Source organism: Pan troglodytes, chromosome 10, assembly GCF_028858775.2.
Source record: "Pan troglodytes isolate AG18354 chromosome 10, NHGRI_mPanTro3-v2.0_pri, whole genome shotgun sequence".
Taxonomy (NCBI): Eukaryota; Metazoa; Chordata; class Mammalia; order Primates; family Hominidae; genus Pan; species Pan troglodytes.
This window is the reverse complement of record NC_072408.2, coordinates 115,192,764-115,218,419: the sequence shown is the minus strand read 5'-3', so window position 1 is coordinate 115,218,419 and position 25,656 is coordinate 115,192,764.

The following is a 25,656-nucleotide window of genomic DNA, read 5'->3' as shown; positions in this document are numbered from 1 at the left end:
TTGGCCACGTCTCTGCCGAGCCCTCTGGCTTTTTCAATTGCATTGTTCTCCTTGGTGGTCAGAGCCCAGGCTTGAAGCCAATAATTCTCTTCCTTAGCTGCAAATTGGAAACACCTTAAACTACCAAGGGGTCCCATCCCAGATTTTTTTTTTTTTAGACAGGGTCTCACTTTGTCACCCAGGCTGGAGCACAGTGGCGTGATCACAGCTCACTGCAACCTCAGCCTCCTGAGCTCAAGCATTCCTCCCACCTCAGGTTTCAGAGTAGCTGAGACTATGGGCATGAGCCACCATGTCTGGCTAATTTTTGTATTTTTTGTAGAAATGGGGTTTCGCCATGTTGCCCAGGCTAGTCTCAAACTCCTGGGCTCAAATGATCTGCCCGCCTTGGCCTCCCGAAGTGCTGGGATTACAGGTGTGAGCCACTGCACCTGGCTGAGATTGTGATTTAATTGGTGCATGGTGAGCTTTGGGCATTAATAGTTTAAATGTCTCCCCCAGGTGATTCTAAGATGCAAAAAGGCATACCACTGACAGGTTATGGGCTAGTATTTTAGGCTACCGAGCCTCCCTTCCATTAAAAAAAAAAATGAAGATTCTGAGATAATAGCCTTATTGTGGGCCTTTGCAAGTACTTCGTAATGGTGAAGCACGTACACCTAGAGAGCCATGGGTTCAAATCCCAGATCTTTCTCTCACTAGCTGTGTGCCTTGGGGCAAATATCTTAACCTCTCTGAGATCTAGCTTTTCCATCTATAAAATAAGGTTGGTAATAGAATTATTATTATCTGGCATTTTCATTTTTTACTACATTTGGTGTGTCACTGTGAGCAAGATAACCCCGTGAGGGGAACTGGTTTTATGAGATGTAGCAAGATCCCTAGGGCCTCATTACCTGAACTGTGGCCTGTGCTACAGAAGCATCTGGATTAGCCGGGAACTTGCTAGAAATTCAGATTCTCAGGCCCCAGCCCAGGCCAATGAATCCCAATTTGCATTTTAACATGATTCCCAGGTAACCCACATGCACTTTAAAGTTCGAAAAGGCTTGGACTAGAATATTCTGAGCCTACGATCCCTCTCAGGTGAGTGTCTTTCTCCACTATTGCTTTAAGCCAAGACATTTATAATGAAATTCCAAGCACTGAGATAGGGAGATATTTCTGATCAAAGGAGCTTCAAAAATCATTTTGTAGGATTGCTGGGATGCTCATATTGACTTCTCTTTGGGACCACTCCGCTGTCACACCTCAAAATAGCTCTACGTTATAGGTATTATTATTGCCTCCACTTACCGTATAAAGAAATTGGGACTCAGAGAGGCTAAGAAACTTGCCTAAAGTCACACAGCCCATACAGACTCCTTTGAAGCCTGTTTCAAAGTTTTAGTAGATAACTCCTTGACTTTTAGTTTAGTTAAAACCAGGAAGTAACCCCCCATCAATTCCCTATTCCCACTCTCGGGGAAGTGGGACGCAGCTACTTTGCAATCCTTCCCTCTTTCTATACTGTTTCCAGCTAGAGTAGGAACATGCCAATTGGAGATGCTCCCAGTGGCTGCTGCTTAATACTGTTGTACAGAAACGGCTTGACTGTGGTGATAGCCTCTCTTCCTCACAAAGTTAATAGCTATTCCAATCTAGGCTTGATTCTTATGAGTGCATGGGCTGATATGAGACTTGACGAGAGCACAGCAGAGATGGAACAGGAGGGCTCCCCTGTGCCTGCATGGTGTCATGCTTTCACAACTCTTTCTTTAAGTAAAGAATAAAAACTTCTTAAGTAAAGAATAAAAACTTCACGCCATTTCAGTGGAACGGCTCTTTAAAGTACAAGGAACCGCAGCCTCATCCAGAGAGGACTAACATTGTTTGACTCACAGGGAAATTAAAGGAGTTGGGATGAGACAAAAGTCATCTTCCCATTCTATATGGGACAATGGAAGAGGCTGCAAAAACTTTGTCAACAACAATTAGGTGGTGGAAGGAGCTAGAGGTCATGAGGGACAGTGTCTTGTCCCAGTCTGTTGGGGGAAAAGCAGGTGATCCTAAGCAAGAGAATGAAGTAGGTGGATCTTGATGATGATGATGTTGGTGATAATGGTTAGTTCATATTGAGAACTATTTTATGCTGGGTATCCTGCAAGTTCTTTACAAGTACCATCTCATTAAATCCTCTAGAATGGCACCATTCAATATGGAAGCCTCTAGCCACATGTGGTTTTTCAATTTAGGTTTATATGACCAAAAAGCAAAATTAGGTATTATAATTACATTACCCACATTTCCAGTTTTCAATAGTCACATTGGCTAGTGGCTACCATGTGGGACAATGAAGATGTAGAATATTCTCTCATGGCAGAAAGTTCTACTGGGCAGTGCCGGTCTAGACCCTATACACTCAAAGTATGGCCAATCCATGCCACCTATGAGCTTGTTGGAAAGGCAGAATCTCAGCCCTTTCTTTGGATCTGCTAAATCACCAATTTGAAAAGTTTATGGATATTATTTTATTATTTCTTCAAATCCTTTTTTTTTTGTCCTGCCTCATTCTCTCTCTCTCTTTCTGTCTCCCCCTCTCTCCTCTCTTTTCCTTCCAGGACTCAAATTACCTTCATTTTGGACCTTTTGATATTGTTCTATAAGCCTCTGAGACTCTGTTAATTTGTTTCTCAATCTTTTTTTTTTTTCTCAAGAATGATTAATATTTTCTTTCTTTTTTTTCTTTCTTTTTTTTCAGAGATAGAGTCTCACTAAGTTGTCCAGGCTGGTCTTGAACTCCTGGCCTTAGGTGATCCTCCTGCCTTGACCTTACAAAGTGCTGGGAATACAGGCATAAGCCACCATACCCAGCCAGAATAGATAGTTTCTACTGATCTATCTCCAAGTTTGCTGACTCTTTTTTTGTACTATCCGATTCTAAAATTTCCATTTGGTTTGTTTTTTATATTTTATATTTCTCTCCGAATATTTCCCATCTTCTTATTCACTATGAGCACATTTTTCATTATGTAACTGGACATAGGTACAATAGTTGACTTAAATCCTTGTCTGATAATTCCACCATCTGGTTCATCTCAGGGTTGGCTTCTGTTGATTGTCTTTTCCTTGACAATGGGTTACATCTTCCTGATTCTCTGCATGCTAAGTGACTTTGGATTTTATGCTGGATGTTGTGAATGTTTTGTTGTGATTATGGATTCTGTTATGTTGCTCTGAAGAGTATTGATGTTTTTGTTTTAGCAGTCAATTAAGCTTGTTGATTGCAAACTCTGTGTCACCTATGTGGGCAGCAATTAAAAATTTTAGTTGAATTCTTTGAGTCTTACCTATAATTTACTTTTAGTTTCTTCTGTGTATGCATGGTCAAGTGGTGAGCTAGAAACATAGACTAAATATATACCCAGAATCTGGGGTTCTTTTTCTCTTCTCTCTCCCCTCTAGGATTGTCCCTGACTGTGGCTATGGTTACCTTGGGCTCCTTTCTCAGTTTTGCAGGCCAGAAATTTGGAAAGCTTTCTATGAGAGTTTTATCTTCTCTGTGCTATGCCACAGCTGTAGCCTGCCCTCAGATCAGAGTACAAAAATGAGAAACTCATCCTGTGCTGGTCCTTTCCTCCAAAATTTGACTCCTTTCCAAAATCTACCTGTTTTTTTTTCCTCCACTCCCCTGACACTTAAGGTAATTTCTTTTTGTATTTTGTCAAGACTTTATGGTTGTTATGTGTGGGATTATTAGTCTGTTAGGTCTTACTCTGCCATATCAGAAATAGAGCCCCAAATTACTGAATCAGAATCATTTTAACAAGAGCCCAAAGTGATTCATGTGCAGTTGAGAAACACTGCACTAAACCACCCGAAGAGGAAGGCACATCTCTTATGCTCATTTTACAGGTGAGGAAATTGAAGCTTAAGAAGGGCTCTTAAAATGGTCAATGCCACAGAACAAGGGGAGGTGGGGATTCTAACCCATCAGGAGTCTGGAGCTTAATCACAATATTTTAGTCTCTCCCCTCCCTGGAAACAGATGAGGCTCATCCTACTTGGAAATGTGGTGGTAATCAAGCGATCAAATATGCAATGAGAAGGCTATGAGTTGCTGCCTTTGATCATGCATTGAGAAAGAGATTATCAGTTAAGTTGGAACTGGACTGACCTCATTCTCCTATCAATCTTTGCCATGGTCCTTGATCGTTGGGATTTAACCTTTCTGAGTCACAAAATCTGGCATGAGATGTTATCAATCCTGAAAGCCTCAGGATTGAAACAGTTTGAAACCCTTGAGTTGGAGATCTACTTTGTTTTTTAGTTGATGCAAGTGACTTTCTCACCATATAAATTAAATATTAGGTATTAATTGAACTTGAAAATTAAATCAGATTTTCATCATTTCAAGAAATTCTAACATGACTCTTGCCATCCAAGTCAAGGAGACTTTTGTATTCTTTTTTTTTTTTTTTTAAGACAGAGTCTTGCTCTGTCGCCCAGGCTGGAGTGCAGTGGCATGATCTTGGCTCATTGCAAGCTCCACCTCCTGGGTTCATGCCATTCTCCTGCCTCAGCCTCCCGAGTAGCTGGGACTACAGGCGCCCACCACCACATCTGGCTAATTTTTTGTATTTTTTTTAGTAGAGACGGAGTTTCAACGTGTTGGCCAGGATGGTCTTGATCTCCTGACCTCGTGATCTGCCCGCCTCGGCCTCCCAAAGTGCTGCGATTCAGGCAAGACTTTTGTATTCTAAATGATCATCCCCTTCCTTTGATTTCTGCATCCTAATTGTCAACTCTAAAGAGAGTTTATTGTTTTCAGTATCCTATGTAGTAGGCCAATCCATCAGTCAAAGGAATGTTTAAAAGGTATAAAATATATGTCAGAAGACATGTTATCTCCTTTCTCCAACCTGATTCTAAGTTTCTGTGCTCAACAGAACTCTATTTACAGGTCATCTGGATTGATATTTCAGTAGCATCTATGGAGAAGATGGATGTGAGGCTGGCTGGGAACAAGTTTAGAGAATATCTGCTCCAACCCCAGGCCAAGAGAAGATAAATGCCTTATTCCAGGGCACAACAGCTATTAATAGGTAGAACCAGTTGTTTAATCTCAGTCCTTGTCCCACTCTTTGTAAACTGAATGAACTAGAGCTTGAAAAAAGATGTGGTTGTTTGGGTAAGGGTCAGAACTGATTGTGGATGTTGGCAGACAAATACACTTCCAGGGATTTTTTTTTAGAGCAAATGACATCTCAGGGGGTAGGAAACAGGCACCTGGATGGTATTTTGGCAGCTGGGGAAAGAGTCAGGAGCAGCTGGAGAAAGCTGAAATTGATCCTCACCCTAGAGAGCTCCAGGACACATTGGATGCCAGATCCAGCACCACGGATAGCACTGGGGTGGAGGGGAGGGATTTGTGGGACACACAAAGAGTGGATGAACACTTTCCCCGAGGTTACTGAGGGACACGATCTTAAAGCAAGAATAATATCTCTTGGAATAGTTGTGCCACTCTCCCAAGATTCAAAGCCAGGGTAGGGCCAAATGATGGACCATGCTCTGGGTGTATGCAGGGCGGAGGGGAACCGTCTTTAAGTCTTTTTTTTTTTGAGACAGAGTCTTGCTCTGTTGCCCAGGCTGGAGTGCAGTGGTATGATCTCAAGTGATTCTTGTGCTTCAGCCTCCCGAGTAGCTGGGATTACAGGTGCACATCACCACGCCCGGCTAATTTTTGTATTTTTAGGAAAGATGATGTTTCACCATGTTGGCCAGGGTTGTGTCGAACTCCTGACCTCACGGGATCCACCTGCCTCGGCCTCCCAAAGTGCTGGGATTACAGGCGTGAGCCACTGTGCCTGGCTTGTCTTTAAGTTTTGTAGTGGGAGGAATGTCTTTGTCTCCCATGGATCTTGATATTTCTTCAAACTGGAATGATGCTTAGATGTCTGGATGACAAATGTCCATTATGTTGTGGATTAGGGAGACGACAGAGAAAGAACAGAAGAAGGAAAAAAGGCCAGGGGGTGGTGGAGACAGAGAGAGAGAGAAAGGGAGAGAGGGGAGGGGAGGGGAGGAGGGGAGGGAAAGGGAGAGGAGAGGAAAAGACAGGAGAGGAGAGACAGAGAGATCCACCCACAGGGTAAATACTCCGTGGAGCAAGAGATAGACATCAAACATGGCTGTTCCTTCAGGCTCTATGTTCTTCTCATGCTGAGCATCTCACCTTTCTTCCAGAATGTAGCATGAATGCAAGTCAATCCCTACCTCTGCTGCTCCTTGAGGTAAATATCAGCCTGCTTCAACACTGGTGGAAAGCTGGCTGTGTGGTTTGGTGGGAATAGATATGCAGCTTTCTCTGGCATTTCCAAGAGCTACTTTTGAGCTATGATTTTTTTATTTTATTTTATTTTATTTTATTTTTTTGCCTAAGTGCTGGCATAAGGGATGACTCCCCTCATGAACTTACTGTGTGCAGTCACTTTGCTTGCCTTTGTGTAACCCTCACTCAATCCTGTTTGGTAGATGTTATTGTCCCATTTTACAGATGAGGCTCAGAGAGGACATGACTGTAATGCAGGTTTTTTTTTGTTGTTGTTGTTGTTTTTGTTTTTATTTATTTATTTATTTTTTTAAATGCTGTCTTGACCTAGTTTTGAGGCCCTGGCTGTAGGCCGGTCAGTCCTTCTTCTTAAGCAGTAGATGAAGTTTACACCCCAGCTACTTCTCTTATCAAGCTCTCACACTATGTGCGAGGTACACTATGTGCATGCCTACGTCAGGGCCACATACCAGACAACTAGAAACAGCTCCTATGCTCCTGAGCTGCAAATTCTTCAAATTAGCTGATTCACAGATTAGCTGCACCCCTGATCCCTCTTGTAATATATAGGCTACCCCTTCCAACCCCAGCTGGCTGTCACTCTGTTACTCTGGTTAGTCTGAGCAGCCCATGCATGGCCCTGCATGGCAACCTTTTCTCTTGTTTGCAGATGTAAGTAACATGGAGTTCTGCCTTTCATCTGTCAGTGTTGTGTTGTGTTCCACCATAAAAGGACCTTTAAATCTCATGAAACAGTGACATACTCCACCCTCCAACATGCCAATCACAGGCGTAAGCACTGTCTAAATGGAGTGATCAAGGTGAGGTTGTCAATAGATGAATGTCCCCTTTAGCCCAGGGGCTTCAGGGGGACAGTGGCAATGTCTGTGCTAGTCACAGTTGTACCTCCAGCACCCAAGACAGCACTGGCTCAGTAAATACCAGCATCATGGCACTGACCTCAGTGAGTATTTACTACGTCCTCAGGGCTGTGTTAGATGCATGGAAGCTGTTGCTGCCCTGGCTGAGCTGACAACACTGTGAGAAGACAGCCCACGCACAAGAACTGCAGAGAAATGAGAGCATCCCCAGGCAGTGCCCCCAGACTCCCACGTGCCTTGCTTTGCTTGACCCTGAGATTTAGTCTGCAGGAACTTCAGGTCCTTGGCAACTTGTTATCATTGTATTTTGTGACAAATTCCACTTCTCTCCAGTGAAATGACATGGATGATTACTTGGTTTGCAAGGAGAGAGACCTGGGTTTTCCCACTTGGATGCCAGGTACCAGGGGAGGACAATATAACTGAGCTTATTCAGGTGTGGTGGAGAGGTGGCTGGGGATGGAGGCGGGAGACATGGCTGGGAAGACTGAAGAGTGTCACTCCTCCTCCCAGGGGACAGTTTCCTCATCTCTGTAGTGAGGGGATAAGATCACTCCTGAGGATGAGAGAGAGTATGTGAAGGGGTTCAGAGGGTGCATTTTGCAGCCAGACTACCTAGGTTCAAATCCCAGTGGCACCCTTTACGAGCAGCGTGACATTGGGCAGGATTCTCCCTCGCTAAGCATCAGTTTCTTAATCTATGAAATGGATACAGAAAATATCATTCCCATAAGATTATGGTGATCATGAAATTAGATAATGTGCATTTAGTACTTAGCTCCTGGAACATAGGAATTGCTCAATATACGTTAGCAAGAATAACACTAATAACAACAATCAATATAATAGTAAATAGGGTGAAATTTCAATGAGGAACAAGAGAGGATAGAATCAAAATATTTCAAAACCAAATACTTATAAATCACTCCATTAGTGTCACATGGCTGCTATAACAAATTATCACAGATTTGCTTGAAACAACACACATTTGGCTGGGTGCAGTGGCTCATGCCTACAATCCCAGTACTTTGGGAGGCTAAGGAGGGAGGCTGGCTTGAGGCCAGGAGTTTGAAACCAGCCTGGTCAACACAGCAAGACCTTGTCTCTACAAAAGAAAAATGAAAACAAAAACAAAAGCAAAAAAACCCCCACACATTTATTCTCTTGCAGTTTTGGAAGCCAGAAGTCCAAAATCAGTTTTACTGTGCTGACATGCAGGTGTCAGCAATACATTTATGTTGTTTTAAGCCACTAAATTTGTGGTAATATGTTTACAGCAGCAACAGGAAATGAATATTCTACCTATGCATATCGTTATATATACATGCATGTGGTTATGTATTTCTAAATACAGTATATGAATACATAAATAAAGCTCTTTAAATATGTGTAGAGAGAGACAGCATGATTAAGCTAATGTGGGAAAATATTAACATTTGGGGAATCTGGGTCTTATGTTCTATGTACTATTTTTGCAATTGTTAAGTCTGAAATTATCTCAGAAAAAATCTTAAAACAATACTATGCTCATTAAAAAGGACTTAGATTCTCCATAGTGGCTGGACATTTCCTTTGTGAAAATGGTCATTTTCCTGGATTCTTATTACACTCCAGGCACCAGGCCAGAGCTTTTGGAGCATCCTCTCATTTGATCCTCAAGTAACCCCTTGAGATAGGTGCTGTTGCCCCATTTTATGATAAAAAGACTAAGGATCAAATAGCTTAGGGAACTTGCTGGGAGTCACTCAGCTGGTGGGCAGCAAACCCAGGATTCCAGCTGGCACCCATGGTGGTCAATGCCCTTCCCTGTGGGGAGGGAGGGAAGGAGCGGGCAGCAGTGAGTTAGAACAGCAGTTCTTAAAATGTGGTCCCTGGGCTGGCATCAGCGTTAATACCACCTGGGAACTGGTTGGAAAGGCTACTTCTTGGACATCACCCCAGATCTCCTAAATGGACACCCTGGGGGTGGAGCCCAGCCATCTGTGTTATAACAATCCCTGCAGGAGACTCTGATGCTCACTCAGGTTTGAGACCCTCTGTTTAGAGGGCTGGTCCTTGCTGCCTGGTGGCAAGCCTCAACTCTGTTTGTCATCTCTGCATTATTTATGAGGTTTCATTAATATGCAAATTTCAGCCAGTTGATTGGCTTGCCTGGCATGGTTCCATGCATCTCATCAATCAGAGGCTACTGTGTTTTCTTGTTTAGGAATGCTCCAACTGTGGGCCGTTCTGTAGCTGCAATGAGATCGATAAATTCTCCACTCAGAGGGCAATGAACCAGGTTAGCTCCCATATGCCCAGAATTCCCGCTGCTTGGAAACTCCTCTGGGGCCCATGGAATTGCAGAGGGGCCCTCCTGGAACCTTGGGCTCTGAAGTCAGGTGGACTTAGGTTTTTCATTTCAGCTTTGCCAATTAACTGGCTGTGTAATGAGAGCAAGCCATGTGACCTCCCAGCCCCGTTCTATGAAATAGAGGTGGGAGAAGCTTAGGACTTAGTGTGTAAGTGCTTAATTCTTGCTTTCCTTAAGTCTTGGCCTCCGAGGGGTTCAGTCATGTGCCCAAGGTCATGTGGGTCTCTCGTGGTGGAATCAGGCTAGAAGCCAGGTGTCCTGAGTCCTCATCCAGCATTCTCTCTCCCATACAAGGACTCCTGGCCCTTGATTAATCCATCTGGAGGCTGGTGCGTTGCCAATTCAGTTGTTTTGCTGCTGACTGTGTAGGGAGAGGGGTCAGTTTCAGGAGTCTGGACACGTGGACACCAGCTGGTCCTCTTTGGAGACACAAGGATAGGACAGGCAGGAGACAAAACTAGCTGATGAAGGTGGCTATTGTCCCTTCCTTGAAATACAAGTCCTGGTCAACTGCCTTGTTCTCAACTTTTACCCAGGCCACTTGGTTGGAGGGACAGTCAAGCCCCCTTTCGTTGTCCTCCTTGTTCTGTCTCAGGGAGATATTTCTGATGGAATGGTGGTTAGGAGCCCATGTGTTGGAGTCAGGCATAATGGAGTCATCATACATGTCTGTGTCCTTGGGAAAGTTGCTTAACCTCTCTGAGGCTCAGCTTCTTTATTGTCAAGTGGGACTAATCATAGCATCTACCACACAGGGTGATTGTCAGGACTGCGTGAGATAGTCCTTGGCACAGGGTCCAGCACAGAGTGCCCACTCAAAGGCAGTCACATATAACTTTAGGATGGCCACCCACCCCTCTCAGCATTTCACACAGGGCAAAATAATCCCACAGCTGGTGGAGTGGAGGATACAGAAGAAAATGTTAGGTTACATGGAATATCAGTCAGGTTTCAACCAGAGGAACAGAACCAGTGGGGGTGTATATGAAGAGATGTATTTATTGTAAGGCTTACCTGAGTGTGGGGCTGGCTGGGCAAATCTGAAATCCATCATGCAGCCATCAGGAGGGCACGCTGTAACTCTCAAGGAGGACCTGGATCTGCAGTCTACGGGTGGAATTTCTTCTTCCTGGAAACTTCAGTTCTCCTCTTAAGGCCTTTGAATCCCACCCAGATTATGTAGGGTAATCTCCTTTACTTAATGTCAACTGATTATAAACATCAGTGACGTCTACAAAATACCTTCAGAGTGACCAGCCTAGTTTGGGACAACTGCCACCCTGTAACCAAGGAAGGGGAGAGTGTCTAGACTAACAGACTCCTCAAACTACTTAGAATGAGAGAGAGAGTCATTTCTCAAAGCAAAGGCTTACCCAAGGCTCCACTAGGATTTAATTCAGAGCAACAAACAAATAAGAAAGAGTTTACAAATAAATGAAGAAAGAAATTACCTCCAGAGCCTTTTTATTTTGTATGTGAATAAAGATAGAGAAAGGTGAAAAACAAAACAACTACCTTTACAACACGCTGTAAATAAGTGTTTGATTGATTAATGTGGTCTATAGCCTAGCCAAGGTGAGGCATACAACTGATCATCACACACGGCAACGAGAAATCAAACGACAGTGAGGTGTATGAGAATAGTATTTACTTTTTCTCTGGTTGCTAATGGAGAAAGGCTCAGTTGGTGTGACTACATCTTTAACACTTTTCTAAAGCTCAGCAATGGTCCTTTATAATGAACAGTAACCCAATCACAGTGGCTCACAAGAGCCAGCTGTAGCAACCCAGCTGTTGTTCTTGGTCACTCTGATTCCCGCTCCACTCCCTCTCCCTCTCCCTCATGATGCTCCAGCCTCACTGTCTCCTTCCTTTATATGTGTGTGTGTATGTATATATATATATTTATTATACTTTAAGTTCTAGGGTACATGTGCACAACGTGCAGGTTTGTTACATATGTATACATGTGCCATGTTGGTGTGCTGCACCCATTAACTCGTCATTTACATTAGGTATATCTCCTAATGCTATCCCTCCCCCCTTCCCCCACCCCACAACAGGACCCCGGTGTGTGATGTTTCCCTTCCTGTGTCCAAGTGTTCTCATTGTTCAATTCCCACCTATGAGTGAGAACATGCAGTGTTTAGTTTTTTGTCCTTGCAATAGTTTGCTGAGAATGATGGTTTCCAGCTTCATCCATGTCCCTACGAAGGACATGAACTCATCCTTTTTTATGGCTGCATAGTATTCCATGGTGTATATGTGCCACATTTTCTTAATCCAGTCTATTATTGTTGGACATTTGGGTTGGTTCCAAGTCTTTGCCCTTGTGAGTAGTGCCACAATAAACATATGTGTGCATGTGTCTTTATAGCAGCATGATTTATATTCCTTTGGGTATATACCCAATAATGGGATGGCTGGGTCAAATGGTATTTCTAGTTCTAGATCCCTGAGGAATTGCCATACTGTATCCTTCTTATTCCTTACAAATGTCAGATCACTCCCACCTCCTGGCCTTCGCACTGGCCATTGCCTCCATCTGGTGTACCCTTACCCTAGACGACCATTCATCCAATTCCCTCCCTTCCTTCCAGTCTTGTGCCACTGCTACCTTCTCAGTGAACTCCATCGACTAGCCCATTTAAATGTCACAGCTCTGATCCTTTTACCCACTTCTACATTTATCACTTCTTACGTTCTATTTAATTATTCACTACCTTTTTAGAATGTAAGTTCTTCTCCCTTCCCCTTGGGAGACAAGTTGCAAATAGAGTGAAGAGACTGTTTACTTTGACCCCAGGTTGAATCCTGTGTCTTCTACCCACTGGCTGGATGCTGTTGTGCAGATTCTTTGGCCTCTGTGGTCATTGGTCTTCTCATCTGTAAAATGGGCTAAGCATGCCCACCCCATGGATTATAATGAGAATCAAATGGGATGATGCACAGAAAGTCCCCATTTCCACTGTTCACCATTCTAAACATTCTCATTGATTTTTAAAGGAAATGGTCACACACACACACACACACACACACACACACACACCCCAAATACTCAAGTGCCGTGCTTTTTCTCCTCCTCCGCTCATCTCCTTCCTCCTTCCCTTCACGGCCCCCTGTCCTTGTTCCTACCAGACCACGCCCTCCTTGCTGTCAGGAATAGTCCTGCTCAGTCCTTTAGGCTTTCGTATGAATCCTAAGCGTGAATCAGGTAAGCCACTGGGGTCTTCATTCCAGGAGCTTTTTGACCTTAGCAAATTTAAAAATGGCTGAGGTCATGGTCATAGTTCTGGTAAAAACCCAAATAACCCAAATAACTCCTAAGAGGAGAAAAATTATAAAGTCAAAACACTTCCATCCATCCCTAACTTCCCTTCCCAAGGATGCATCACTATTGGCCATTCAGAGTGGATCCTTCTGTCATTTTCCTGTGCACACACAAACACGTGGATTGGATCTATGCAATGGATTTACATCCTACCTATTGTTTTTATAACTTGCTTTTAAAAAAAATCAACAATGCATTTTGATTTTGGGTGTTTCTTCTAATTCTTTTCAGATCAGCACTAACTTATTCTTTTTTTTTATTATACTTTAAGTTCTAGGGTACATGTGCACAATGTGCAGGTTTGTTACGTATGTATACATGTGCCATGTTGGTGTGCTGCACCAGTTAACTCGTCATTTACATTAGGTATAACTCCTAATGCTATCCCTCCCCCCTCCCCCCACCCCATGACAGGCCCTGGTGTGTGATGTTCCCCACCCTGTGTCCAAGTGTTCTCATTGTTCAGTTCCCACCTATGAGTGAGAACATGCAGTGTTTGGTTTTCTGTCTTTGTGATAGTTTGCTCAGAATGATTTCTAGCTTCATCCATGTCCCTACAAAGGACATGAACTCATCCTTTTTTATGGCTGCATAGTATTCCATGGTGTATATGTGCCACATTTTCTTAATCCAGCCTATCATTGATGGACATTTGGATTGGTTCCAAGTCTTTGCTATTGTGAATAGTGCCACAGTGAACATACGTGTGCATGTGTCTTTAGAGCAGCATGATTTATAATCCTTTGGGTATATGCCCAGTAATGGGATGGCTGGGTCAAATGATATTTCTAGTTCTAGATCTTTGAGGAATTGCCACACTGTCTTCCACAATGGTTGAACTAGTTTACAGTCCCACCAACAGTGTAAAAGTGTTCCTATTTCTCCACATCCTCTCCAGCACCTGTTGTTTCCTGACTTTTTAATGATTGCCATTCTAACCGGTATAAGGTGGTATCTCACTGTGGTTTTGATGTGCATTTCTCTGATGGCCGTGACGATGAACATTTTTTCATGTGTCTGTTGGCTGCATAAATGTCTTCTTTTGAGAAGTGTCTATTCATATACTTTGCCCACTTTTTGATGGAGTTGTTTGATTTTTTCTTGTAAATTTGTTTAAGTTCTTTGTAGATTCTGGATATTAGCCCTTTGTCAGATGGGTAGATTGTAAATATTTTCTCCCATTCTGTAGGTTGCCTGTTCACTCTGATGGTAGTTTCTTTTACTGTGCAGAAGCAGCACTACCTTATTCTTTCTATATTAGCATAATCTTTCTTGGGAAAGTGACTTCTCAGCCTCAGTGTTCTCATCTGTACAATTGGCATGATGACAGAATCTGCCTGAGAGGGTTGGCAGTGACCCTTTAGTATTGATAATGCAACCCCATTGTATGGGTGGGTCCTAGTTTGTTAAATAGTTCCTGATGGGTGGACTTCTAGGTAATCTCCACTGTTTGCTAGTACAGGTCCAGGTAATCTCCACTGTTTGCTAGTACAGGTCCACAATCCCTTATCCAACCACCTGGAGCCACCTGTATTTTGGGATTCAGTGTTTATAGATTTTAGGTGGGTTTTAAGGTATATATATCATATACTATGTAATAAAACCAGAGATTGGAGGGGGCTCAGAGCAGCATCCTATAATCAAACACATGGATAAATTCTTCAGTGCAACACATAAATATTCCCACTAAGTGGCATAAATAAAGACTATAAATAGCCTCACGTTTCTTCAGGGAGGGTTTCGTGCCAAGTAAGTGTTGGCTCCAAACTTAGGATGGAAACACATTCAATTTTCAGAGCTTCTTGGATTTTTAAATTATAGATAAGTACATGACTACATACTTGGGCAAATATTTCTGTAAGATAAATTTCTAGGAAAAAAATGTTGGGTTGAAAAGTCTGTTCATTTTAAAACTTTTTATAATTGATTATAAATGTCCACCCTAGATCACCCTGTGAGCAGTGTTTGTTCTAAGCTGGGGCTCCTATGGAAGCGGACGTTCTTGCGCTCCTGCATCTAGGGGTGGGTGGAGGTTTGTGGGGGTGGGCCAGGGGGCCTTGAAGTCCTTGGAGAGAGAGATGCATGGAGGCTGCACCGGGCGCCTGCCAAGGGAGTTGGGGCTGTGTGAGCAGAAGGAGAAGCCAGGCTTGGAGAGACTGGAGCTAAAGGAAGTGCAATCTGAGCTCCCCAAGGTCTGCAGAGAAGGCACTTGAAGTCTCCAGGGAAGCTGGCCTCAGAGGCTGGAGCTGCTCGAGGCAGCTGGTGTTGGAATGAGCTCTGGCCCTCTTCCCATCCCAGAGCCATGAGCTCCGGGGCAGGACCTGGGCTGTGTTTCCTTCCAAGTTTCTCCATCTGTTTTCATCAGAGGGAAAATGATTGTGTGTGGAAATGGAAGGCCTGCTGCGGCCACAGCTGTTGGAGCGGGTGGCATGAGGGTGGTGTGAGGCGGGAGTTCTGGGTGAACTTGGCAGATGCTGGGTACCTCCTTTGTCAGGGGCACAATGTAGGGACATGAAATAACCCCAACATGGTCCATGATTTTCTTCCCACAGTGGGGTTGGTACAGGTGCAGTGCCTGGCACTCAGTAGGTGCTTTCTATGGAATAGATGGAAGGAAGAACAGAAAGGGAAAGAAAGAAGCCATGTGACCTCGGCAGGTCAGAGCTAGAACAGTCTTTGATGGTCACCCTATGTCCCCATTTTACAGAAAGGGAAGTGGGAGCACAGAGAGGTCAAGGGGCTTGCCCAAGGTCACCCAGCTAGTGGACCTCCTGAAGTCTCCCTAGCCTCTTCTCTCTGGAGAATCCCGGGGTGGGGGATGCCAGAGGGAGAGCTGCTATCATGCCCCATTTCTGCCTGACTCGGCTAGATGTTGAGGCACCCCATTTCTTTGGCCTCAAGCTCCTCATCTGTCAAATGTATGTTCTGTTCCTGACCTGCTGCCTCTGCTTGGGGGCCAGGTTTGGGGTAAAGGGGTTTAAGAATCAAAGCTGATGACATCCCTCCCCTGCTTAAAATCTTTTTGTGGTTCCACACTGCCCTCAAAATAAAGACGTGTGTCCCAGATGTGACTGTGTGGGCTGGCCCTGCCTGTACCCCAGCCCCTCCGACTCTGTCCTCTTGCTCTCCCACCTGCTGGTGGTTTCTTCCCTATTCAGGCCCCTTCCCTTCCCAGGGCCTTTGCACAGCCCTCTCCTTCTGGTTTGACCCCTAGATTGTGGAGGTGGAACACCTGCTTCAAATCCCAGTGCTCCCACTTCCCAGCTGGGCAGCCTTGGAAAAGTTACTTCCCCTCTCTGGGCATCAGCTTCCTCCTCTGCAAAATGGGGCTGACAATAATAAAACCTGCCTCTTAGGGTTGTTGTAATGAACAATTACATGTTAATACACATGTGGGCTAAGAGCTCAGTCAGCGACAGTTCTTAGGACTCTGATATGATTTGGCTCTGTGTTCCCACCCAAATCTCATCTCAAATTGTCATCCCTACATGTCGAGGAAGGGTCCTGGTGGGAGGTGATTGGATCATGGGGGTGGTTCCCCCATGCTGTTCCCGTGATAGTGAGGGAGTTCTCACGAGATCTGATGGTTTAAAAGTGTGCGGCTTCCTTTGCCTTCTCCTCCTACTGCCATGTAAGACCTGCTTTGCTTCCCCTTCGCCTTCTGCCATGATTGTTAAGTTTCCTGAGGCCTCCCCAGCCATGTTGAACTGTTAGTCAATTAAACCTCTTCCTTTATAAATTACCCTGTGTCAGGTATTCTTTATAGCCATGTGAAAACAGACTAATACAGACTCCTTCTTGCAGCCCTGGGTCCTCTCCTTTGCTGCTGTGCCACGATTATTATTTCCTCTGAAGTGTGACCATTTGACTATACCTGTCTCCCTGCCAGACTGTCATCTCTGGGAGGGTAGGGCCAAGGCTGTCTCATCCACAGCTGTGTCCCAGCACCCAACACACCCACTTACACAGTAAGTGGAAGCTCCAGAAATACCTAATGCATCTTGGTGTACCCTGACATGACTCCATTGTTGTGACCATGGAACTCTGACTTCTCCAGGTTACATGTGTCCAGTAAGCCCCAGCTGCACTTCTCCCCCTCCCCCGCCACTCTCTTTTTAGAAAGACAGTTATCTCTGCAGAGACTGCTCTGTGCCTGCGTCCCGGGACCTCTGGCCATGGCCTCAGTCTGCTGGGGTCAGTCCATTTAGTATGGTCACTGCTAGTCTAATTAGATCCATCAAGATGAAAACAGAGAAATGGCGCATCCTGCATGCTCCCAATTAACTCAGGAGCACCTCCAGGCACTGCTATTGACTCTGGGTCCCCTTCATCTGGGTTGGCTGCCTTTGGGAGCTAAGAAATGCAATTATTTCTTGGCCAGTGGTTGGAGGGAGTTGGGTGACCCAGGTCAGCCTGTCCTCTCTGTCTACTCCAGACAGAGCCATAGGGTAGTGATGGGGTACAAGAAAATGGACATATGGTCAGAGTGCCCAATACTGGCCTTCCCATTGCTTGTGCTTTAGTTTATAAAAACAGTGATGGCCATGAGTTTAATTATTTTCCCCCCAACTGGCTGTTGAAGAAGAGATCCTCCAAAACATTCTCAAACCCTGCAAGCCTTTGCCACTTTCAGTTCATCACCTTCTACTCATCATTCTGTTTCCACTATTACCCCCCAGCAACCTGTGCTCTACCCTGCAGCCAGGCTGATCTTCCCAAAGGGCAATCTGTCTCTCTTCTGTTTATAGCCCTCTATGGCTCCCTATTGCCGTGGATAAATCCCAGACCTCTGATAAAGATCTACAAGGCCCTTTGTGATCTGGCCCCTCCTGACCTTTCCAACCTTAGTTCTTGCCCTCTCTCCATCTCTGCCTCAGTGCCTTTCACCTTATGATTTAGGCAAAAGGGATGTCTTTAACTTTCTTGACTAAGCTTTGTCACTACTGGAGCCTCCAGGCTTTTGCACATGCTGTTCCCTTTGCCAGGAACACCATCTCCCTCTTTACTTGGTTCAAGTCAATTTATTTTTGAGAATCTTTCCCGATGTTCCCATGAAGACCCTCACTGGATCACACATCATTTGTCAAATGCTCTGGCCTTTCTCCTAGATGTTTAACTTTGCAAGGTCAGGAACTGATGCTTATTTACTCATTATATCCTCAGTTTCTGGCACACAGTAGGTGCTCAATAAATGTTTGTAACATAATCTAAAAAAATGAGTGTTTCAGAATGTATGATACCAGTGGTTCCTGATAATACTGATGATGATGATGATGATGATGATAATAACAATAATAAAAGTGGAAAGCTAAGGTGGATGTTACCATTCTCATTTTATAGTTGAGGAAATGGAGGCTCACAAAAATGGAATGCACCAGTGCAAGGACCTTCTAGTTTTAGAAACTCACAGAACCAGCCCCACCTCCTCTCCTCTGTGCATATCAAACTGGGAGGCCATGCAACCTGGTGGTGGAGGTCATCAGCCCCTTCTTGGTGCAGGCACATTGCAGCTTAGGAAGCTTCTCCACTTATAGCTGCCCTTTCCCAACTCATTGTCCCAGTCTGAGCCCCGAGTCTCACGTGGACTATTGTAGCAGCCTCCTACAAAGATTTCTATAATAGGTCTCCCTGCTGGAGTCTGCCCTCTGTGCACTGCGGGGAGTCAGAAACCCCAGCTGCTCTCATGTTCCTAATCTTAACAGCCCTCAATGGCTGCTTTTTGCCAGTGAAATGAAGTCCCAGGCTTCTTCGGGCTGACATCGAACACCCTGCACAATTGGCCCCCAGCCCCCATGAACCTTCCCGACCTCTTGTCCAGCTTCCATTTTTACTCTTGTATTTGCCCCACCCTCCAGCCTAACCAATCCAATCCTTGTTTGTACCGTCCCCCACCAACTTCCCAGCCCCATGTTTTTTCTTGTGCTGGTCGTTTTGCCTAGAATGCTTTTCTTTCTTATTTCATTGTGGGAAATGCCTCTTCACTCTTCAGGGCCCAGCCCAGACACCCTCCTCCTCCAGGAAGCCTGCCTTGATTTTCCCCAGCTAGAAGTGATCTTTCAATTCACAGAGCACTTTCTCTGGTCTTTTTGAGCATATGCCTCCCCAAACTTCTGTTTGAGCTCTGTGTGCCCTTGCTTGTTACCCCAAAACCCTACCACAAAGGAGGCCCCCAGAAGGTGTGTCCAGGCAGCTAGCAGAAAGTGGGCATTGTAAAATGGATATTTGCCTGATGAATTCATTCATTAATGAAGGATGAATGAGTGAATGAAAGACCATGAAGTTGCAAAAGTTCAGGCTTTAAAGCCATACAGACCTGGGTTTGAATCTACTTCTGGCACTCACCAGCTGTGTGGCTTTGGACAAGTCTCTTTACCCCTCTGAGCCTCAATCTTCTGGGTAACTTTTCAGGGCTATTCAGAGGATTGGGCATAATACAATAGAGTGACCAGCACATAGTAGGTGCTCAACAGATTGATGTGTTTTTTTGAATGAATGGATGAATATGGAGGGTGTTTGAAAGATCATGGATTTTGACACCAGCTGGATCTGGTTTGAACCTACCTCAAACCAGGTATTTTGATTGCATTTTGTGATTGTGATGACTTTAGGAATGATTTATTACCTGTATGACCCTCAGTTTCCTCCTTGGTAAAATGAGAGTAACTAACAGTCCTTAGAGGCAGGGTTATGATAGGGATAGAGATACTTTATTTACAGTGTCAAGCTCATAAAAATGAGTAATACTGCCATGATGATGATGGTGGTGGTGATGATGAGGATGATGGTGATGATGGTGGTCATTGTGGTGATTATGATGGTGATGATAGTGGTAGTAATGGTGATAATGGTGGTGATGATAATGATGATGGTTGTGATAATGGTGATGGTGATGATAGTGATGATGATGATGACTGTAATAGTGGGGATAGTGGTGATGATGGTGGTGATAGTCGTAATGATAATAATGATGGGGATGATAATAATGGTGATGGTGATGATGGTGGTAGTGATAATGATTGTGGTGGTAATGGTGATAATGGTGGTGGTGATAATGATGATGGTTGTGATAATGGTGGTGGTGATAATAGTGATGCTGATGTTGATGGTGATGGTGGGGATAGTGCTGATGATGGTGGTGATGGCTGAAATGATGATGATGGGGATGATAATAATGGTGATAGTGATGATCATGATAGTGTTGGTAGTGGTGATAATGGTGATGATGATCGTGGTGGTAGTGATCATGATAATGATTGTGATGATGGTGGTGGTGATGATGGTGGTGGAAGAGGAGGATTAGGGAGGGCTTGACCAGTCTTGGCACAAATTTCCATGCCCCAGCCAGCATTCTTCTGGGCTGCCCTCCAAGCTGGTGACTAGTGTCCCTTAGTTCCCCTGGGGTTTCACTGTAATGTCCTCCTACTAGCTAGCAGCTATCCTTCCATCATCTGCTCTTCTTCCTCTCTCCCCATCAGGTACTTTAACGAGGGGCCAGCACCATCCATAGCCAGGCTGGGCCCCATGTAGGGTGATGACTGACAATGGAGCCAGGGCAGGTCTAGTGAGAGCTGCCAGTGCAGGCTCAGTGATCAAGGTAGATCATGGAGTCAGGTGAGCCTAGGGGTCTCAGCCCCTGAGCCCTGCAGGGGTCTCAGTTGTGTAACAGCATCAGCGCCACATGGGCATCACTTACAACAGTTATTCCTTCGTGTGATCTTGCCTAGGGGGAGTGAAGAGGGGCTTTTCTTCTGTAGAGGCTGAATCTGCCTCCCTGAAGCTCCTCCAGGTTAATGCTGGCTCTGACTTCTGGACCCACACAGAATATGGGTGTTGTCTATTCCCTAGGATTCTAAACCTCATAAAACAACAACAGCAACTGAAATGATATCTTAGCTTGGGTTCCCCTGGAAGCAAAGCTGGAGACAAGGATTTGTTTATATGGGAAATGAGTTTATATATGTATATGTGTATATATATATAAGTTTATATGGGAAATGAGGGAAACAGAAGGGGAACAGGGAAGTGAGACAAGGAAGGGAAGAAGCCTAAAATGCATCCATTATTAAACCAGTCATCACTGTGGGTGGCTGAAGCCCAATCCCACTGGGAGGCTCTGGGAAACTGTGTGGAAAACATGCCTCAGAGTTATCTTACCTGAGGAGTTGGGGAGCTTCGGTATTTGATCATTGAGGATGTTGTTAGGAGGCACCGATGCCCCAGCACTTCAGGCCAACCTTGGACCTGAGAAAGCCCTCAGGTGCTGACAACAGAATTGGGCCAATGTGCCCTGAAGTGGTGAGGGCAAGGGGATATGGGTGGGCACCAGAGGGTCTGTAACTCATGTATTGACTCATGGATTTTTCAGTTAAGTCCTAATGATCCCTGAGAAGGTTCATTTTGTGTGTCAATTTGGCTGGACTAAAAGATGCTGATAATCTGGTTAAACATTATTTCTGGATGTGCCTGTGAGGATGTTTCTGGAAGAGATTAGTGTTTAAATAGGCGAACTGAATAAAGCACATTGCCCTTCCAGAGGTGGGTGGGCATAAGCCAACCCACTGAGGGCCTGACTAGAACACAAAAGCCAAGAAAGGTTGAATTTGCTCTCTGCCTGAGTGCTTGAGCTGGGACATCAGTTTCTTCCTGCCCTCAGACTGAGGCTTACACCATTGGTGTTTCTGGTTTTCAGGGCTTTGGACTTGGGCTGAAGTACATTGCCAAATTTTCTGGGTTTCCAACTTGCAGATGGCAGATTGTAGGCCTGCTAAGCCTCCCTAATCATGTGAACCAATTTCTCTCTCTCTCTCTCTCTCCTTCTGTCTCTCTCTCTCTCCCTTTCTCTCCACCATTGGTTCTGCTTCTCTGGAGATCCCTAATATAATCCCTTGTATTGGTCCATTCTTGCATTGCTATGAATAAATACATAAGACTGGGTAATTTATAAAGAAAAAAGGTTTAATTGGCTCACAATTCCGTAGGATGTACAGGAAGCATGGCAGCATCTGCTTCTGGAGAGGCCTCAGGGGGCTTCCAATCATGGCAGAAGGCAGAGTAGGAGCAGGCATCTTATGTGGTGGGAGCGGGAGGAAGAGCAAGTGGGGGGAGGTAATACGTACTTTTCAGCAACCAGATCTCCTGAGAACTCTATCTCGAGGACAGCACTAAACCATTCATGAGAACTCTACCCCCATGATCCAACCACCTCCCACCAGGCCCCACCTCCAACACTGGGAATTACAATTTGACATGAGATTTGGGTGGGAACACAGACCCAAACCATATCATGCCTATTTTACAGATAAGGAAACTGAGGCTTGAAGAGGTAATGTGACCTGCCCCTGCCCAAGCTCACATACCTTGTCAGTGGCATCGCTTCTCTCCCCAATAACTCCCTTATGAGATGATTTCATCCAGGTCATCTGTGAGTAATCATGACAGAGAAGCTGGGGGACCATGTGGGAGGCAGGGGTGGGGCAGGGCTGCTTCTGGGAAATTTCAAATCTATTCCCCCAAGAGTATTTCCACTCTCTGATTGGGATGTGATGGGTCACAAGAGAGTGGATCCAGGCCCCTTGCTTGGGCCCCAGTGAGTTTCCCTGCACCCGAAAAATGCTCCTGCCGTTAAATAATTCACATCTGCAGATGGTCTTCATTTAGCACCATCCATCAGCCAGTTATTTTCAAATAAGCAAAAACCTCAGGCATAAATTATTCCTGCAGGGTCAACGGGTCTGACAGAGCACACCTGCTACCACCAGCCGAGTGTCATGTGACCATGGGACTGCAGCCTGGGGCCTGCATTTCCAGACGTGTCAACCCCACATCACACCGAAGAGTAAGAAGGATGATAATTTTTTCAGAATTTGGGGTCATGAGTTTTAACTCCAGATCTGTTTGTCATTTATTTCAGCCTATCCAAGCCTTTATATCTTATCTGGAAAACAGGACAATCAGTTTCTCCTCACAGCACAGTGAAATTTAAATAAGATAAATGAAGACTTCTGTTATAATGTCTGGTAAATAGTAAGTGCTCAGTAAATAGTCCTTTTTCCTGCCTTTCTCTTTCTTTTCTTTCCTGTTTACATTCTTCTGTTCTACCTCTTGTTTGCTCTCCCTCCCTTCCTTTTCTTTTCCTTCCTTCAATGTCAAGAATCATTCATGCCTCCTGTAGCAAATGCTGTTGGTGTCCCACCTGCAGCCCTCCAGCATTCATGGACCCTGAACATGCTCACAGACTTCTGTGGCCAGCACCTGAGTCTTCCTGTCTGAAGGCATTCTTCAGCCATATGCATACTCAGTCTGCAATGGGACTGGCCAGAAATGCTGGGGAGACACAGCCCTTCAAACCAAGCAAGGACGGTTAGTTGGTGGATAAATACCCTAGTTCCCTCACCTTCCAAGTGAGACCACTCTGAGCATATTCTACACTGTCTCCCAGAAGTACCCAGTGGGACTGAGCCCCAGTCACCCATGCCCTGCTCATCAATGCCCTATCTATTGGCTTCTATCCTTCCCTATCTTATTTCCCCACTTTCCTACCAGTGCTTTTTAGGGTCACTTCCCAGATAAATAACTGTGCCCAAATCTGTCTCAGGGTCTGCTTCTTGGAGAACCTAAACTAAATCAGATGCCAAGAGGCTGTATGTGATGAGGCCACTGAAGACTTCAATTCAAACAAGTTGCATTCCCAGATTTTCAGTCTTAAGGACCTGTCCTCGGGGCCCCACCCACAAAGTTCTGGCCCTCATAGTCTGTGGTCTTGAAGGCTATTTAAGATGAATATAGACTATGCAAGACTCCTCTAGTCATTCCACCAGGGAGTAGCCAGAGTGATCTTTCTAAAACAAAAAACAAAACAAAACAAAACACAAAAACAAAAACAAAAAATAAAGCCTGACTATGCCCTTCCCAGAGCCCTCAATTCCAAAGTCACCTACGTGGCTTACAAGGCTTTTCATAATTAGGCCTGAGGCCTGCTCCTGTCTCATCTCTCATCCTACCTCCACATGCTCCTTTCCCTTCAGCCAGGATGTTCTATTTCCATGAAACACTCTATGCTGTCTGAATCCTCCTAGCCCTTGTTCACACTCTTCCCTCTTCATGGAGTTCTCTTCTCCCCTACTTTATTTGCCTACTAAATTAGTCATCAGGACCCAACTCATGTTACCTTCACTATGAAGCCTTTTTCTCCTTCTGTTCCTCCTCTGTGCTCGAGTAATCTTAATGGTGGCTCCTACTCCTGTGCCTTTTCAGTACTGAGGCCAGTGGGAAGGAGAATTTGACCCTGTCCCAGAAGTCTCTGTAAAACCTCTTGCTATCTCATTGACAGATGGAGCCATATGTCCCCCACCCCTGACCAACACCCTGACCAGAGGAATGCAGGACTCAGATTGGCCAGGTCTGTTCATTGGGATTCCTTTAGCCATGCATGATCTTAACACCTCACGGATTAACAGTGAGGAGGGAGGAGTTCAGGATGGCTGACACTTTGCCACAAATGTTCCCTCCATGGCTTCAGTGACTTTCTTTTCTAATTCAAGAAACTCACTTTAAAAGATGAATTTTATTGATTTAAAATTTTTGAGTTAAGCAGTCATATCTAGGCAAATTTTGTCTACTTATGTGCAGATAATCTAGCTGTTTATTACTCAACAAGACTCAAGGCCTGACTAAATCTCCATGGCTCTTGGCTTCACCTATTGAACTCTTGGTTTTATCACCCAGTCATCATTTCTTCTCCATAAAGGTAGCCTGCATGAAGATGGGCTGTATTTTTAGCTTACTTTTTTCTGTAGATGTGGCGGGGGTGGGTCTAAAGTCCTCTTTTTAATTTGTGCAGCTTATGCTTCTTTCAATACAAGTGGGCTGTGTTTCTGCCAATACATTTCTCTTAAAAATGTTGTGGGTCTTTTGTGAATCTTATTGGGGGCTCATTCCATTAGAAAAAAAAGCCACACTCATGAATCTCATTGGCATAAACTTTTCTCTACCTCAAACTTCTGCTGAGAATCCCAAGGCAGTGGAGGCACAATACCCTTGCTTATTAAAAGTTGCATGGTTTGACTGATTGGTTATCTTAGGTCTTTATGAGGCATTAATAATGAATTTTACAGTCACACCCTCCACTTTATATTGTATTTCCTGACAGTGTCCTGGATTCAACCTTTGCCCAGATATCTTTCTTAATTTTGGCATCACTTGCCATCTAGAGACACAAGCAATTTTCAAAACCAGCAAGCCCTGGCTTCTTTTTGTTTATCAGTCATTCCTTCAGGTTATCTCTTGCCTCTTGCATTTTACTATAAACAGCAAGAAGAACCAGGTGTCATCTTTAATATTTTGCCAGGAAATCCCCTTGTTTAGATAACTGAATAGACTAGACATATTATTTAATTTCCATTTTACTACAGGTGACAGTATGGCTAAACTCTGCCACTACATAACAAGCATCCCCTTTCCTCTGGTTCATTATTTATTCACATATGCACTCACTCATAAGATTATGAACTCAATCAATATTTATAGAAGGAACACATGTCCTTACAATCATAACACAATCTCAGGACCTGCTGTCATGAAGCTTACCTTCTATCAGAATCTTATGTAGTTCCCTTCTCCTCCAGAACCCTATGAAATTATTGGTATTATTATTTCGATTTTACGAATGAGGGAGCTTGAGCTCAGAAAGGTAAAATCAATTTCCTAGGGCCTCCCAGATAGTAAGTAGAGGATCTGGTGTCTGAACTCAGTTCTGTTTGATTCTAGAATTCTTATGTGT